The sequence below is a fragment of the Carassius carassius genome, chromosome 32 (assembly GCF_963082965.1).
Source record: "Carassius carassius chromosome 32, fCarCar2.1, whole genome shotgun sequence".
Lineage (NCBI taxonomy): Eukaryota > Metazoa > Chordata > Actinopteri > Cypriniformes > Cyprinidae > Carassius > Carassius carassius.
This window is the reverse complement of record NC_081786.1, coordinates 13,116,829-13,133,618: the sequence shown is the minus strand read 5'-3', so window position 1 is coordinate 13,133,618 and position 16,790 is coordinate 13,116,829. Positions and strand designations below refer to the sequence as shown.

At 37.6% G+C, this 16,790-nt stretch overlaps 1 protein-coding gene across 4 annotated transcripts in view; it reads right to left on the bottom strand.

Moving 5' to 3' along the window:
* The window catches only part of grid1a (glutamate receptor, ionotropic, delta 1a), a 233,214-nt gene that overhangs the window by 62,499 nt on the left and 153,925 nt on the right, over window positions 1-16,790 (bottom strand). The gene's annotated exons all lie outside the window — the stretch shown is intronic.

The window sequence follows — 16,790 nt, the reverse complement described above, 5'->3', positions numbered from 1 at the left end:
AGGTGTTACTGCTCATTTTTAAGTAATTTAATTACAGTTACTTATAAAGTACTTGCGTTACATACAGTAAATAATTTTAACGGTTCTAAAATAAATATTGGATTTGAAATCTAAATTTACCATCTAAAGATAAAATTGAATGCAGCATCTTTAAGGGACTTCGCACAGTTCCCCCATCTTCACACAGATGTGCGAAGTCCCTTCATGCTTCAAAAGCTCCACCATCATCCCCATCCCAAAGAAACCCAAAATTAGAGGACTAAATGACTACAGGCCTGTGGCTTTAACATCCGTAGTCAAAAAGTCATTTGAAAAACTGGTGTTGGCCCACCTGAAGGACATCACTGGACCCTTGCTGGATACTCTCCTGTACACTAACAATTGCACATCTAAGGACCCCTCTGTCAAGCTCCTGAAGTTTGCAGATGACACCACACTCATCGGCCTCATTCAGGATAGTGACGAGTCAGCTTACAGGAGGTTAAAGAGCTGTCTGTCTGGTGCACTCTCAACAACCTGGAGTTTAACACGCTCAAAACAGTGGAGATGATCGTGGACTTCAGGAGAAACCCCCCTGCTGCCCCCCCACTCACAATCATGAACAGCACTGTGACTGCAGTGGAGTCATTCAGGTTCCTGGGCACCAATATCTCTCAGGACCTGAAGTGGGACATTCACATTGACTCCATTGTGAAAAAGGCCCAGCAGAGGTTGTACTTCCTTCGCCAGCTGAGGAAATTTAACTTGCCACAGGAGCTGCTGAAACAGTTCTACTCCGCCATCATTGAATCCATCCTCTGCACTTCAGTAACTGTCTGGTTCAGCTCAGATTCTAAATCAGACCTCAAAAGACTACAGAGGGTAGTCCGGACTGCTGAGCGAATCATCGGAACAACCCTCCCTTCTATTCAAGAACTGTACTTATCCAGAGTGAGGAAAAGGGCCAGTAAAATCAATCTGGACCCCTCACATCAAGTACACTCCCTCTTTGAACTGTTGCCATCTGGTCGACGCTACAGAGCACTGAGCACCAGAACGACCAGACACAAGAACAGTTTCTTCCCTCAGGCAATCCATCTAATGAACAATTGATAATAACTGTGGAACACACTACACTTTATATTTATATACACATACACTTACTTATCTACACACATACTTAGTGTACACTTACATTTTGCACATAATATACCTGTACATACATAACTGCTTTTTGTAATATACCTGCCTACAACTGTCAGTTTGTATATTGTCATTCCTTACCTACTTATTTGTATATTTTGTATTTTTTATTCTTTTATTATGTGTTTTATGTTCTGTCACTGTCATTCTGTTGTGTATGTGTAAACATACCTGGCAATAAAGATCATTCTGATTCTGATTCTGATTTAGCCTTCTGCGCACCAGCACATTCACTTTCAGTTTTTCCTGAATCACAGAGAAACCTTAAAGGAGCACTGTGTAATTTTTAATCAACGGCTCAGTCCCCTGCTCATCCCTCCCTTTAGAGAAGCTACGGTGGCCGACGCAGGTAAAGATGTCATTGGGTAAAGACAGCAGAGAGCAATGAGATTTCTTTACAAAGGTAAATCAAGAAATTATATTTACTTAATTATTCAATAAATTAATGTTATTGTGAATGTTAATGTACTTGTTCATCATTTTGTCAGTTTTTTATTCTCAAAAAACAACAAAGTGACGAAACGGGCTCTGTACAGCAGTTTGTCCGTTTAGGGCTACTGTACAAACATGATGGCGACTTCTATGTAAGGGGACCTGCGATGTATGTAGATATAAATAGCTCAATCTAAGGTAATAAAAACATAATGGTTCATTAAGAAAGGTCTTTATAAACCTCTGAAAACATAGTTATATATATATATTGCATTTCTGTAAATAGATTGTTGTAAATATTACACATTGCACCATTAAATACTCAGATACAGATAAGACTAAAATCAATCGAATCTAAAAATGGTCTACTTTTATTTGTGTACACTGAAAATAACAAAAAAAAAAAACATTGTGCTTTTGCAAAATAAAAAACTAAACAAAAATGTTACACTTTCTGCCATCTAGGTCTCCTTGAGCAACTTTCTACACGTCACGAAATTTGACACAGAGACATGAGAAATATGTCTATAGAAAGCCTTTGTCTACTTTTTAACAAATTCAAATCGAAAATGAATATTTTCTGATTATGTAATCCGTATGAAACTAAAGCAATGTAGGCTACAGGCTTTTCCCGTGTCTGAGTGTAATGATCCAGAACTCGACATGGGATCCATATGCAGGCTTTATTGCAGAAACACATAGTTGTTTCTGAGCTTGAAGTGTCTAATTTTAAATGAACAGATTCAAATCAAAAATGAATATTATCTGATTATGTAATCCATATGATACTAAAGCGAGGTCATAGACGGAGGGTGTATCACTCCAGGGTAAGGCTAAAAAAACATTTAATGGGACTGAATTTGTATTGAACATGATTACAATTTAATAAAAACATTAGAAATGTATAATTAGGCTATATAACGTTTCCTTTACACGGTTATTCAAACAGAAAATAAATTATGAATAACTTTTCATAGAAATTAACTGACATTATCACAAACTTCAGAGGCGTCATGTCCATTCAGTGAGTGAAAAAAGATTTCTGAGCCAAGTGGATTTCAAATGCAGCTTCCAAAAGACAAAAATAGCCGATTAATATTTTTTGTATTTGATACAATCACACAGGTGTGATTAGATCGTTCAGTGCTTCATATCATCAGCTTTGGCTGGCGCTGAGCCAGAGACAGACGCATTTGTAAAGCACTGCTGCCTTATAACAAATCACACACGATTCTGTTGATCTTATGAATGCAATGGCCATTTATGTAATTTATTCTTACCTACATTAGTTAAAGTGTTATTTTTACATAAACCTGTACGGATTTTACTAGTTGGGCTTTTCTTGCCAAACTGAAATGTATTGTTAAACTTTTCTTAAGCTTTTTTGTTATTTTAGATATGTTGTTATTCAGAGTATTTATATTTCTTAACCAAAGAGGTCTGCATTTTTTATAAAAATGTTTAAGTATTACAGTTGTTTTAAAGCTAAAAAGCTAAACTATTCTATGTTTGACTCAAATTGAAAGAATAAAGAGTTTAATTTCTATTAAGGTTTATATATAAACCCTATAGGGATTTTAAGATGTAGCTAAATTAGCGATTTGAATATTTAAAGCGTTAGTTTACCCAAAAATGAAAATTATGTCATTAATGACTCACCCTCATGTCGTTCCAAACCCGTGAGACCTCCGTTCATCTTCGGAACACAGTTTAAGATATTTTAGATTTAGTCCGAGAGCTTTCTGTCCCTCCATTGAAAATGTATGTACGGTTTACTGTCCATGTCCAGAAAGGTAATAAAAACATCATCAAAGTAGTCCATGTGACATCAGAGGGTCAGTTGAATTTGTTGAAGCATTGAAAGTACATTTTGGTCCAAAAATAACAAAAATTACGACTTTATTCAGCATTGTCTTCTCTTCCGGGTCTGTTGTGTGTGCGACTGCTGTGACTGTTGACGTATAACGCTGCTGACGTGTTTTCTGGTGCGCCCAATAAGAAAGATAACATGTCAGCAGCGTCATACATCATCAGCGTCAATGCAGCGTCGTGAACACGCTCACAACCGACCTGGAAGAGAAGATACAATATACAATATACATATACAAACATGATCCAGAAGCACAGGCATTTTCTCTGGGCCAAGGCTCATTTAAAATGGACTGTGGCAAAGTGGAAAACTGTTCTGTGGTCAGACGAATCAAAATTTGAAGTTCTTTTTGGAAAACTGGGACGACATGTCATCCGGACTAAAGAGGACAAGGACAACCCAAGTTGTCATCAGCGCTCAGTTCAGAAGCCTGCATCTCTGATGGTATGGGGTTGCATGAGTGCGTGTGGCATGGGCAGCTTACACATCTGGAAAGGCACCATCAATGCTGAAAGGTATATCCAAGTTCTAGTATTTAACCTAGTCAATATAGCACAAGTACCAGGTAATATAGACGAAACCAAAATTTTCTTTTAGCCAAACCCATTTCAAACAAGGTTATCTTATTATATTATTGTTAATTAATTTAATTTAATTTAATTTAATTTAATTTAATTTAATTTAATTTAATTTAATTTAATTTAATTTAATAAAAATGTGTACCTTATAGACTCAAGAACACATCCATTCCAGACACGGAAGACGCTCGGATTTGAATTTACAACATTTATTTTACCAACCAAATATGTTAGAAGTACACACACACATTTTTCTTCCAAAGACGAACCCTGGCTGGGCGGCCATTGGTCCCTTTCTGTGTCAAGGCTGATTTATACTCAACGCATCCACAAGTTTGCTTGGGTGAGCACAGAAAATATGATGTCATCGCGGTGTTGCTGGAAGTTTGCTTTGAGTGCACGCAAACACATTTTGCATGGCGGCATGCACAGCATTTTTTTTTACTTTCCGCAAAGCTCCGATCAGAAATTGCTATATTCCTGGCCAAAACCAAAAGAAGATAGAATGAATTTGCATTTTCAATAAGCCCTTCTGTTTTTTGTTTTAGTCCAAAAAAACAACCCTTGTTTTTATGCAGAAAACACGCAGTTTGATATACACGCAGTTTAAATAATTGTTTGATAATGATTGTTTAAATTAATATAATCAGTTAATATCATAATAATAATAATAATAATAATATAATATAATAATTGATACTTTTGCCCCGCCTCAACCCCAAGCACAACCGCCCGTCTCCAATATATTGTGACCCAAATGTTGGTATGTTGTGCTAAATAAAATATATCAAGGTATCCGGTTCTACAGTGACGTGTAAATCATTTTGTGTTTGTGCTCCCCACTTCTTCCAGAACTAATTGTTTGGGATTCAGATCCTTTGTTTCTGCATGTACTATGCATTAACTGAAGAACTGAAGCTAGAGGCCATCCCCATTATATAGTCGACAGTAGACTGAGCCTCCTGTGTGGCAGGTCTCTCATTGTTTGGCAGGGTTGCTGTGGAATAGTGGAGACAATGACCCAAGACCTGCCCTCGGGATCTCATGCCTTATTGTGCCGCCATTAGTCTGCAGATACAGGTATCTCTCTCAGCACTACCCTTAGTGTGAGCCAATATGATCTTTCGCTAATGATGCTTTTTGTTCTACCTCGTTTCTGCTCCAGAGCACCATCAGGTTCACTGCCGATTAATTATTCCTGTCAATCCACCCCGTTCCTGACATCAACATTACCTTTATCACTTAATGCATTCCATCCTAGCTACGTTCACATTCATGCCTGCTTTCACTCGCTCTTGCATTCTGTCTGAGTTGGGCTTTGATTGTAAACGGTTTTTCTGAGCAAATTATATTCTTGTCACTAGTATAGTACTAATAAAAAGTGAACTGGAATGAAATTGATTTAATTGAGCAACCAGAAGCTAACATGCAGATTATATAACACTGCATCATCAAAGCAAGCATACAGTAATATTAGCTTACAAATCACACCAGTTTGCCTTAGAATTGATTAATGTACATATTGAACTAACAGCTGCCTTTGTCTAAAATCCTCGATAAAATATTTATTCTAATTCTTTTCCAGGATTGCATTTGAAGGAAAATGCCACATTTGCATAGCCAAAGCACTTCAGATCTTCTTAGCTCTCCGACTCCAGAGCAGCTGATCTTGGAGTTTTGTATCTAATCTCATTTGGAAACACATCGAGATCTTAATGGCTGAATCTCAGTGCTGCAATGGTAATGACTTTACAAATAGCTACAGTTTCAGTGAAACTAATTAATATAGCTCTTTTTCATATAAATCTACATTGCTCTAAATAAAGGAACATATTAATCTGCTTATTTGTTTATTTTACATCTTTATAAGGTGAAATGTTCATAATATAGTTAAGAATATATAGACTGTAGTCAAGTGGCTTCCACAGAAAACATCCTCCTATTTACCATCATTCAAATGAAAATCAAATCCTGCTTCATACAAAATATAGTCTATTTGTTCTGAGAACCAGAGTAAAAGAGAAACTGATTTTTTGTTGAATTTTTTCCCCCGTTTTCCTGTTGTGCACACGGTCTAGTTTAGAGGTCAGTGTAAAATAGTTTTCTGATTGTTTCTATTATGTCTGTCAGTGTGTTCCATCAGCCATTGTCGAGAGAAAGAGACATACAGAAGAATGAAAGAGGAAAATAACTATAGAACTATAGGAGAGTCTGGGAAATCATACACATCCCTCATGTCCAATCAATTCATGTCAGAACGCAGGTCTGGAGGTCTCAAACCATTCTATACCAGAGACACAAATGAGATTTACCAGAAATCCACCAACAATGTGCTGTCAGCTCTCATTGAGTGTATTAAAAGACACCCCCCCCCCTCCTCTTTCTTTCTTGAGCATAATTACAGTAAAGAGAAGTGACAGCTTTTATGGATCAGCTGTTCACTGGGGTTGTTGATCGTAAGAGTTGACTGAAAACTGTCCTAAACTCCAACTTTTTTTTTTACTCTTATTCCAAATGATAGAGCATGTACATGCAATAATTAACTTAAAGCACATTCAGATAATTTCTGCATTTCAGAACCACCTCACTGTACAGCCATTTGTCGATCTATCTTCATTTTGAGATATACAAATATATTTTCAGTTCAGTTCTATAAATTAACATTAGTATTATTACAAAACACAAATTAATATTGAAAAGTAATCTAAATAAACATTTCAGTTCAAGACATTTAATGGTTCAGGTGTCTGTGATTTTTGGAACCCCATCCACTCTACGCAACCCACCACCACACAACACCACTTACCTTCGGCTCGCTTCACCGCAGTTCCTGTGTCACCCTCTCCTGCTGCCAACTCACCTCCGCCTTCCGGATTCGTCACTCATCACCACCATCTTGGACTGTGCATTCCTCCCAGCGTTGTTGTGTCTCAAGTACTGTCTGTATCATTGTCTTCATTAAATATCATTAATCTCGCACTTGCTTCCTGCCACTCCTTCACCCAGTCGTTACACATTCCTATAAAGTTACCTTTTTTTATTGTATTTTATTTAATAAACACAGTATAGGTACAGTAAATGAGACTCAATTAGCGTTAAGGAAAAACAAAATAAACATAAACAATTTATTTTAATAAAAATACTTGCCAAATGCTAAAATATAAAGTTAACAAGCAATCAATTTGCTGTATATATTAATAAATACTGCTTGATTTTGCATGTCTGAAATACTCAGTAATAAATCCCTGGTGGGCAACATATAATGTTAAATCAGGATATAAATAAACATGGTTAGCCTCAAAGTTAATCTTCTGCCCTTATATATAATACTCATCATTTATAAACATGAATAACATTTAATTTAGAGTTACTTTAATTAGACCTTTTTTTTTGCTCTCACACTTTCAGAAAAATTACAGGATTCAACTGAGTTCCATTATAATTTACTGAACTGAATTCTTGGGAAACAATTTATTTCTGAAGGGCTCTTAAATGTCCCTCGACGTTAAGCACTAACATAAGTAATAATCATCCATCACGCCGACGAGCTGCCAGATGTAACCTTTGCTGATTTTAATCTAACATCCTGCCACTTTCCATAACAATTTTCCCCTTAGAGTAAGGTGTAAAACATTTCAAACTCTGGCTGTAAGTTAGTTAGTTGTTACAGTGCTTGTTGATTGACAGTTTGAATGAAAACACTGTCATGAGAGACAGCTTTGTAATGAAGAGTGTGAACCCTACACTCTGCCATTTGATTAATTGGGTACGTGATTGCCTTCAGAGGTGCATTCTAAGACACATCTTGTATGAGCTTCCTGAGAGGTTGAGAGCCTCTTAAAGTCTTTTATCATGTTCATGATTAAATTCGACCCTACTGTGACTCAGGACCTTAAGATTTGCTGATTCATCCATGCGCTACATTAAAGACATTCCTTGTAGATTCTTTTAAGAGGTTCTGACACAACAGAGTGGAAACCTGTATCATAAGATCGTTTCCTTTCTTAATCATTCAGGCGTTCGCTGAGTGCACACCATGTAAAAACCTGTGAATACAATGTGATCATTCAGTGCAGTATTCAGCAGACCTCTATCCATACAGGTTAACAGTAATACTAAGCACACCAGAGTGCAGTCGGTGTTATAGAGGTGATGCTGAGAGCAGCAGAGTTTTCAAAGTGATTCTGAAAGCTTTTCGAGTGTGTGAGGCAGCCCAAGGGTCATTTTTTTACTGTCACACTTTAGAACTATAACCTAACCACAGGAATAGACAAAGAATAGACAAGGAACACTGTCTTTGATGTTCTTATTGGGGTTAGAGAGATATTGGGCGGCAAGGTGAAGGGCTGATTAAAAAAATGTAGGGAAAAAAGACAGAAAGAGGGAGAGATTCTCTCTCCCTCTTTCTGTCTTTTTTCCCTACATTTTTAACTGAAGAGAAACTGTGAAGAAAGGCAGAAGTAGTCCAGGAGAAAGAAAGAGAGAAAGGAGTACATTTTAAAGATAAATGAGAACAAGGACAGTGATAGATAATGCGCTGACAGGCTTAATTTGTAACTCAGTGGGGGGTCAGGGGCTCTGGAATGCAGATTCTGTGTTTGTGTGCTTTGTCCTAACTACTCTGTGGAAGGCAACCAAGAACCAGATGTATGATCTCTGATCAGAGCTAGTTCAATGTTTATAAAATGCTCAAGCCAAATGATTTACGAGATTCAGTTCTGTTGAATGGTTTTGTATGCCTGCACTCTTCCTCGCTGACTCTGTACTGTATATTAAAAATAATAAGTGCTAATAATATAAAAGTACATGAACAAATAATTCATTTTGTAATAATTTTGTGAACAAATGACTGTGTCTGCCTTTTTAGTTGTAGTAGAAGACTGAACAGTGAATGAATGAATGAATGAATACTGCATAATAAATTATGTGTTTGTGTGTGTGTGTGTGTGTGTGTGTGTGTGTGTGGACTTTAAATAATTTAATAATAAAATTATTATAGTGATAGAATATTTTTTAATCATTTGAATTACTTATTCACACTAGTTAATTGTTCATATAACAATGTGTATACAGTATGCAACAAAAAATATTGTTCTCTCTCCCCCCCCTCTCTCTCTCTCTCTCTCTCTCTCTCTCTCTTGGTGGTTATTTTAGTTTATATTTAATCATGAATATATACATTTGTTAACTAAGACCAAACCAGAACTGTTAAGTGGAATCTGAATCAGAAATTCCTTATGATTCCTATCCGTAGTCCTAGCGTCTGTGAAAAGGTCACAGTAAAGACCAGATATTTACAGTGTTGACTGTGAAATCCCAAAGCATTAAGCTAAATATACAAGGCATCTGTCAGGGTCTAGACAAATGAAATCATCAGTCTGTAAGTGATGGCTTTTATTTCAGAACCATGACAAGGACAGTTCAGGGTATAATGGCAGCTATAATCACAACTAGCAACATCACACCACACAGAGCTGCAAAATACAGAGTCCTAAGATGCAATCACTTTCCATTTGAAACGTATCACCTGCTTGATTTTAAACAATACAGAAAATGTCGCTGCATACAAACAAACTGCCAAGCTATGTTATGCAAAACCTTGTCTATGAAATTGGAATGATGCATTCTTGTATTTGAATAGTGTTGCAGTAGAATGCGGAATTAAATCACCACAGATGTCATCTGGTAGCGAAGGGGAAAAAAGTCAACAACAAAAAATATCATTAGGTTTCCTGAATACCCAGCTGAATCTAGTCATGGTCCAGTAAACTGTGAGCTCAAATTTCATTTCACCGATGGTTTGTGTATGTTTTCATTAACAACACACATATACACACTGGGAGAGAAATTAGGAAAATATGAGTTTAGAGGAATATTACTTTCATTTAAGCGGTTTTATTTCCGGCCTCATTATGGCATCAACAAAGTATGACATTTATTTTGCGAATATTATTTCTGCTGAGACTTCCTTACCACTTTATGCTGAAGAATTTGCATGTTTAGATAAACAAAATAATAAAATAAAAAGCTCCTGTCCCAGGAGTCTCCTAATACTCCTGACACAAACAATGACTTGCAAACTGAACCACTTGATGAGCCTGAGACTCATTGGCATTATGTGAGCATTTAATTGGTCTTACCCCACCCTCCCTTTTTTAATCAGCTCGTCCAGAGTGCTCAGTGGTATTTTATGTGATTCTTTAACATACAATTGGATGTGGGTAATTATCAACAGTGTCTCATTAGGGCTTTTGATGGATATGAAGAGGGTAGGTGCGTATTTGTATGTGTTTATGTGTTTGTGCAGACAAGAAAGGGAAAAGTACTCAAATCATAATAAGTACAATGTGATATACTAGGTGTCTAATTGTGTTGTCCACAATTATCTTTATGTCTCTTATTAAGGTTAATAATCTCATAAGGAACACACATCCAAACACAATTTAAAATCCAAATCTTTATGTCTGTTATTAAAGTTAATAATCTCATACGGAACACACATCTAACACAATTTAAAATCCAAATAAGTTTGCAATGCAACCAGTGTTTGTCCATGCAGAACTCATTGTACTCTTGTGAACGCAAGTCAAAGACTGATATGGAAGAGAATACATTGTTAAATAAAGGTTGTTTTTTTTTTTGCACACAAAAAGTATTCTTCATAAAATTACAGTTGAACCACTGATGTCACATGGACTATTTTAACCATGTCCTTACAACGTTTCTGGGCCTTGAATGTGGTAGTTGCGTTGCTGCCTATGCAAGGTCAGTAAGCTATTCAAAATATCTTAATTTGTTTTTCCAAAGATGAACAAAGGTCTTACCAGCTTGGAATGAAAGTAATTAATGATTTTTGGGTGTACTAACCCTTTAAACTAGTGGCTAAGTTAATGCAACTTGTCCCTAGGATATTGCTAGATGGTGGTTTATATGCCAAAATCAAAATAGCCCACCTTCATGGTCTCATCCTAGTCATTACATATGCATCATGTATGAGCATAGAAATGGACAAAGGCAAAGGCACAGAAGTTTCAATTTGGCTTCCACTGATTATAAAACCATGACAGTCAAGCTAAAATATAATACAATACGTTACTTTCCTCCACAGTAGTGTGCCTACTCTCCTCGTTAAAAGCCCAAACTAATGTTGTTTGATAATAAAAAGAGTTATTAAAAGCACATTAATCTGTGATAGAGAACTCAGGTGCTCCTGAGCTGGCTTTTTTTTGCATGCTCACTGAGACTGAGCTAAATCTACAGACAAGCAAAGTACACTTTGTGCTTTGGTGTGCACCTAAACCAGGGATGTCAAACTCAAGTGGGTAGGCGTGTTAGACCAGTTTGGTGCTAAATTCTGCAGGATCTGAGTTTGACACCCCTGGCCTAAATAGTCAAACACACAGAGAAATGTCAGGTTTGGTTAGTATTAACAGTTAGGTCTATGTGAACGTAAAAAGTTAGGAGAAAGTTGAGTGTCCAAATACAGAATTTGTGCATTAGGTCTTAAAGTGACAGCAGCCTAATAAACCTGCTGTCATTTGTCTTTAATGTTAAACAAACAACAAAAGAAAATCACTGACTGTTCTTGACTAAATTACTTTTGTAACTTTAATAAGAATCAAAGTAAGTTTAATTCCTACAGCGAAGACTGTGTTGTGTTTTACTTGACATTGTAAACCCAACATTACTCTGCAGCTCTCATCTGGTTGCCCACCAAAGCGAAGCATGATTGAGCCTGGTCAGTACTTGGATGGGAGACCTCAAAGTAGGATGCTGCTGAAAGTGGTGCAAGTGAGGCCAGCAGAGGGTGCTCATCCTGTGGGCTGTTTGGGTCCCAGTATAGAGATGGGATAAGGTCCTGACTCTCTGTGGTCTTAAAAAAAGAATCCCATGTCCTTTGAAAAGAGCTGGGGTACAACCTGGCCGAATTTGTCCACTGGCCTCTTTCCATCATCATTGCCTCTTTCAACCTTATATCTACTGACTGGTTTTCATCACTGTGTCTCCTCTCCACCAATAACATGGTGTAGTGGACATTCTGTACAAAAATATTTTGGGATTTGTTGATGCCGAATTGTGTTAAATCATAATTACAATATTGACCAAAATAATGCTGATGATGTTTTCTGTCATAAATGAGCAGCCTTAATCATTCATGTACATGGCACAAATGGCTCAGGTGTCAGAATGAAACAAGTAAGAGGTCTGTCAAAATCGGAGTGATTTTGAAAGCAAACGAAGTGATGCTTGAAAAAAAAAAAAATAAACAAAAAAAAAAAAAATAACTGCACTCTTTGAAAGCTCACCTTGGCAAAAACTATCATATGATGCAGGTATGTAATGCAGTTCAGCAGAAGACCCTGCTCAGCTGCACAAAAGAAATAAGAGAGACGTTTGAAGAATCGCCCTCAGGGCCAGCGGCTGCCTTTGTTTTGGATGAAACTGTCAAACAGCTATATATTTCTTTCGCATTTTTCATCTCTATCTTGTTGCCAGCTCATTACAGTGATAACTTCCACCAAGATTTACTGGTACCCTCAAAAACAAAGCAAAAATCCACATAATTTCCTCTTTCCTCACAACAGCGTATTCAAACACTTGTAGAAAAGCAAAAGACAAAACAATTTAATTACTAAAATCATGTTTGTTCGATTTAAAAATCAGAAAAATAAAAATAAAAATAACAATGTCTATTCAGACGCTTATACTGTGTACCACAATATGGAGACTCCAGACAGAGTCATTTGGCTAATGGGCTTGTGGCTCTTGTGAATGAATGGATTTTAGGACATCAGATGCATCTCTTCTGACATTTTTTATCTAGTCATTCCCAGATAGTTTGTGCTTGGGCTCAGTGCCATGTATCCACATCGACAAGTGGATGGCTATTTAATGACAGACTACATGTACTGGATGGATGTACCTTGTGTCCTTGCTATTTTCCACCTGTCTCTGCTTGTCCTGACAGGCTGACACATTCGGCCTAATGCACAACGGTGGTAATGGCTGTGTGAATCGCATAGAGAGCCATGAAAGAATCAGAGCATGGAGAACCTCCCTAAAAACACAGATATCAGCTCTCTGAACCCTGCTGTTTATCTGACCATGTCTCAGAGCAGCAAATCACTGAGGAAATATACACATACACAAGACTTCCCCAAACAGACAAGGTTATTCAGATAACAGCGAATTACTGCCCACAGGGCTTAGAGCAAGAGAAAGACGGCATGGTAAACTCATCTCCTCGTCTGCTCAGAGTTCAATTTAGACTTTTTAGGCTATAGCAGAGATCTCCCAGGATGTTTTGCAGCACTAAAGAACTCTATCTTTCAGCTGTCACACTGCTAATCAGCAGAGCAGCCTTGAAAACGCTGTCCAAACTGGCCCCAGAATCTCAATCTCATTATTCTTTCACTAATTTAGGGAGGACGTCTCATAGATGCAACTGATTTTATATGGGGGTGATGATATTTGCTAATATATATATATATATATATATATATATATATATATATATATATATATATATATATATATATATATATATATATATCTTAGTGGTGGGCATAGATAATTATTTTTTAATCTAGATTAATTTCACTGTGATCTTGAAATTAATCTAGATTAATCTAGATTAAAATGGCTCATTCGAATTCTGCCGAAGGCATTTAGAATATGTATGCTACCCAAATAAAATGGACAAACAGTAAGTCTTTGAAAAGGGGTTTATCAAGCTAGGTCGTGCATTAGAAAAGGGGGCTCATCTCCTGTTTCCAAAATGCATCACAAAGTGCTTGAAAAAGCTGTAAACTAATTCCACATTGCACAAGGTGCAAACAACCTTATGCCTGTTTCACACATATTCGTCTATATATATATATCGTCTATATATATCAAAAATTATATCTGGTGTCTGAATAATTTTCGGTTTGACTGTTAAAACTACAAAGTAATTCAGTCAAGAGCAGTGAGTGATTTTCATTTTCATTTTCTTGGATTAACATTACAGCAGCCAGTAGCTAAATAATAATAATAATAATAATTAATTACATTTATATAGCGCTTTTCTAGGCACTCAAAGCGCTTAACATAGTCTGGGGGTGTCTCCTCATCCACCACCAGTGTGCAGCATCCACCTGGATGATGCGACGGCAGCCATAGTGCGTGAGAACGCCCACCACACACAGGCTTACTGGTGGAGAGGAGACAGAGAGGTGAAGCCGATCAGTAGACATGGGGATTGTTAGGAGGCCATGATGGTCAGAGGCCAATGGGCGCATTTAGCCAGGATGCCGAGGTCACACCTCTACTCTTTTCGAAAGACATCCTGGGATTTTTTTAATGACCACAGAGAGTCAGGACCTCGGTTTAACGTCTCATCCGAAGGACGGTGCTTGTTGACAGTATAGTTTCCCCATCACTACACTGGGGTGCTAGGACCCGCACAGACCACAGGGTGAGCACCCACTGCTGGTCTCACTAGCACCTCTTCCAGCAGCAACCTAGTTTTCTCAGGAGGTCTCCCATCCAGGTACTGACCAGGCTCAGCCCTGCTTAGCTTCAGTGGGAGACCGGTCTTGGGCTCCAGGGTGATATGGCTGATTAGGCGCGGTCACTTTAAGAGACGATGAACGCATCCAATATAATAAACATCCCTTTTTTTTCCTCAACTGTTTACTTTCACTTAAGAAATAACTGACAGTTTTTTCGAGCATAATTTCCAAGGTGGATATTTTGACATATTTTGTATGTATTTATCTGCACAAGAGCAAAAATAAGCAAATTCGATGTTCAAGTGTTTTGAGACGCCTTTCTCTGTGTGAGCCCTGAACACCAGAACACCGCGAGTAGCCTACTGAATTGGGCTCTTTCACATCTTTTTTGTTTGTTCAAACTGCGATTTGTATTTGTTCGTTCAGGTGCATGAGGGACTTCGAGGAGAACTTCGCAGAGGAGAGCTCGGTTCAGTGTCGCTGTCCGTGATACGTGGCTCTCTCTCTCGTGCGCACCGAACACAGCGTGCGAGTAACCAGCTACTCTCTTCAGCTTTTCCGCGTCTTGTTTTTGGATGCTTTAATGTTTAAATCGACAAGCGGTAAGGCTTAAAACAACGTGAAAAAGATAAGCTTTCGTGACGATGCGCAGCAGTGGCCCGTTAACTGTCCTGAGCATCTTTTTAGGCTGGCCTCAGCCAGTCAGTTATATAAAATATCAAGGTGAAAGTCATCATAGCTTGCTTAGTATAGACCCAGCTCCCAACCCAACTTTGTGAATAGATTAACAGCGATATTTTTTTTTATCGCCCGATAAGAGTCTCCCGTTAACGCAGCACGTTAACGCCGATAACGGCCCACCACTATATATATATATATATACTGTATATATAGTTAAGTATAGCTATGGCTAAGTAAACCCAAACAAATATACACCAATATACAGAAAAGATCCACTATCAGCAGTTTCCTGAGCTGCTTGGGAGGCAAGGATTTGTGAGTGGTGTAAAAGTAATCATCACTGCACCTTACAATTCACGAGTAGATCAAAGTATAAATAATAAATAATATTTATTTGTAATGCATACTGCTGCTAGTGGATTCTGCAATAAATTCAGCAAAAAAAAAAAAAAAAAAAAATCCCACACAATAATAAAAAGCAAATGTAAGATTTTAAAGTGTTCCCAGATCCAACAGGGAAATGCCCTGGAGACCACAAGGTCCAGACACAGATGATGGATTGCACAAGTAATGTATACAGACGTATCTATTATTCGTATTCTTTCTTTCACAAGCATGAGCAGTATTCAGTCCCCTCTTTTCACTTTTACATTAAAACATTTAAATAAAATAAGTCTATAGGTTGGCAGAATTGTCCTGTAAAGGCTCCAGAAGTTTGGGACTGTAATAGCTGGAAGAGTAACTTTGTTACATCACTTGCTTGAGGGCCCCATGGAAGTGACGACAGCAGTGTGAGGGATTTAGATATAAACAACCTCTTGACACTCAGTTATAATCCCTCACATCCCTATAAGGATTCAAACAAACAACCTTCCAAATGTGAGCACAGTTGCAAATTTCTCACACTAATTTAAACATGATTCACTCCTCCTTAAATCGTAAACTGTTCAGATAATTTTGTTGAGATTACAGCTAAACAGAATGCAATACACAAGATGAGCCACTTTAGTTATTTTCCAGCCCATTTGGCACAACAGCTATGTGCCTCTCTAGTGAAAGTGTCATTCAGAAATGACTTTTTATTACTGAACAACAAACAACACTATTTCACAGATCTCAAATCACAACAAATCTTACTATCTAAAAATTTTGGATTTTCTGTAGACTTCTACTGTTCCCTTTGAGTCGGTCAGTTTTGATGTGACTGACAAATTAGGAACCTTGCTAGAGACCAATCTACTTTGAATGTAAACTAGACGAGCCAATACACATTGGCATGGGATGATTCCATCCAGCTGTATAGTATAAATAGGCAGCAGATGCATATTCACATATTCAACTTTTCGAATCGGAACCCAGCATATTATCATTCTCCTCCTACCAGGTCTTCGTATATCGTATGAGTCTTCATGCTCAAAGGAGTTCCTCTTTGTGGGTGGTACGGCACAACAGCGGGTTGGTCGGGAAGGATCACTCTTGGATGAGTCATGTTCTCTTTGCGAGAAGGTGACCATCTCTGAGTTAAGGACCAGGCTCCATTATCTCAAAAGGGGC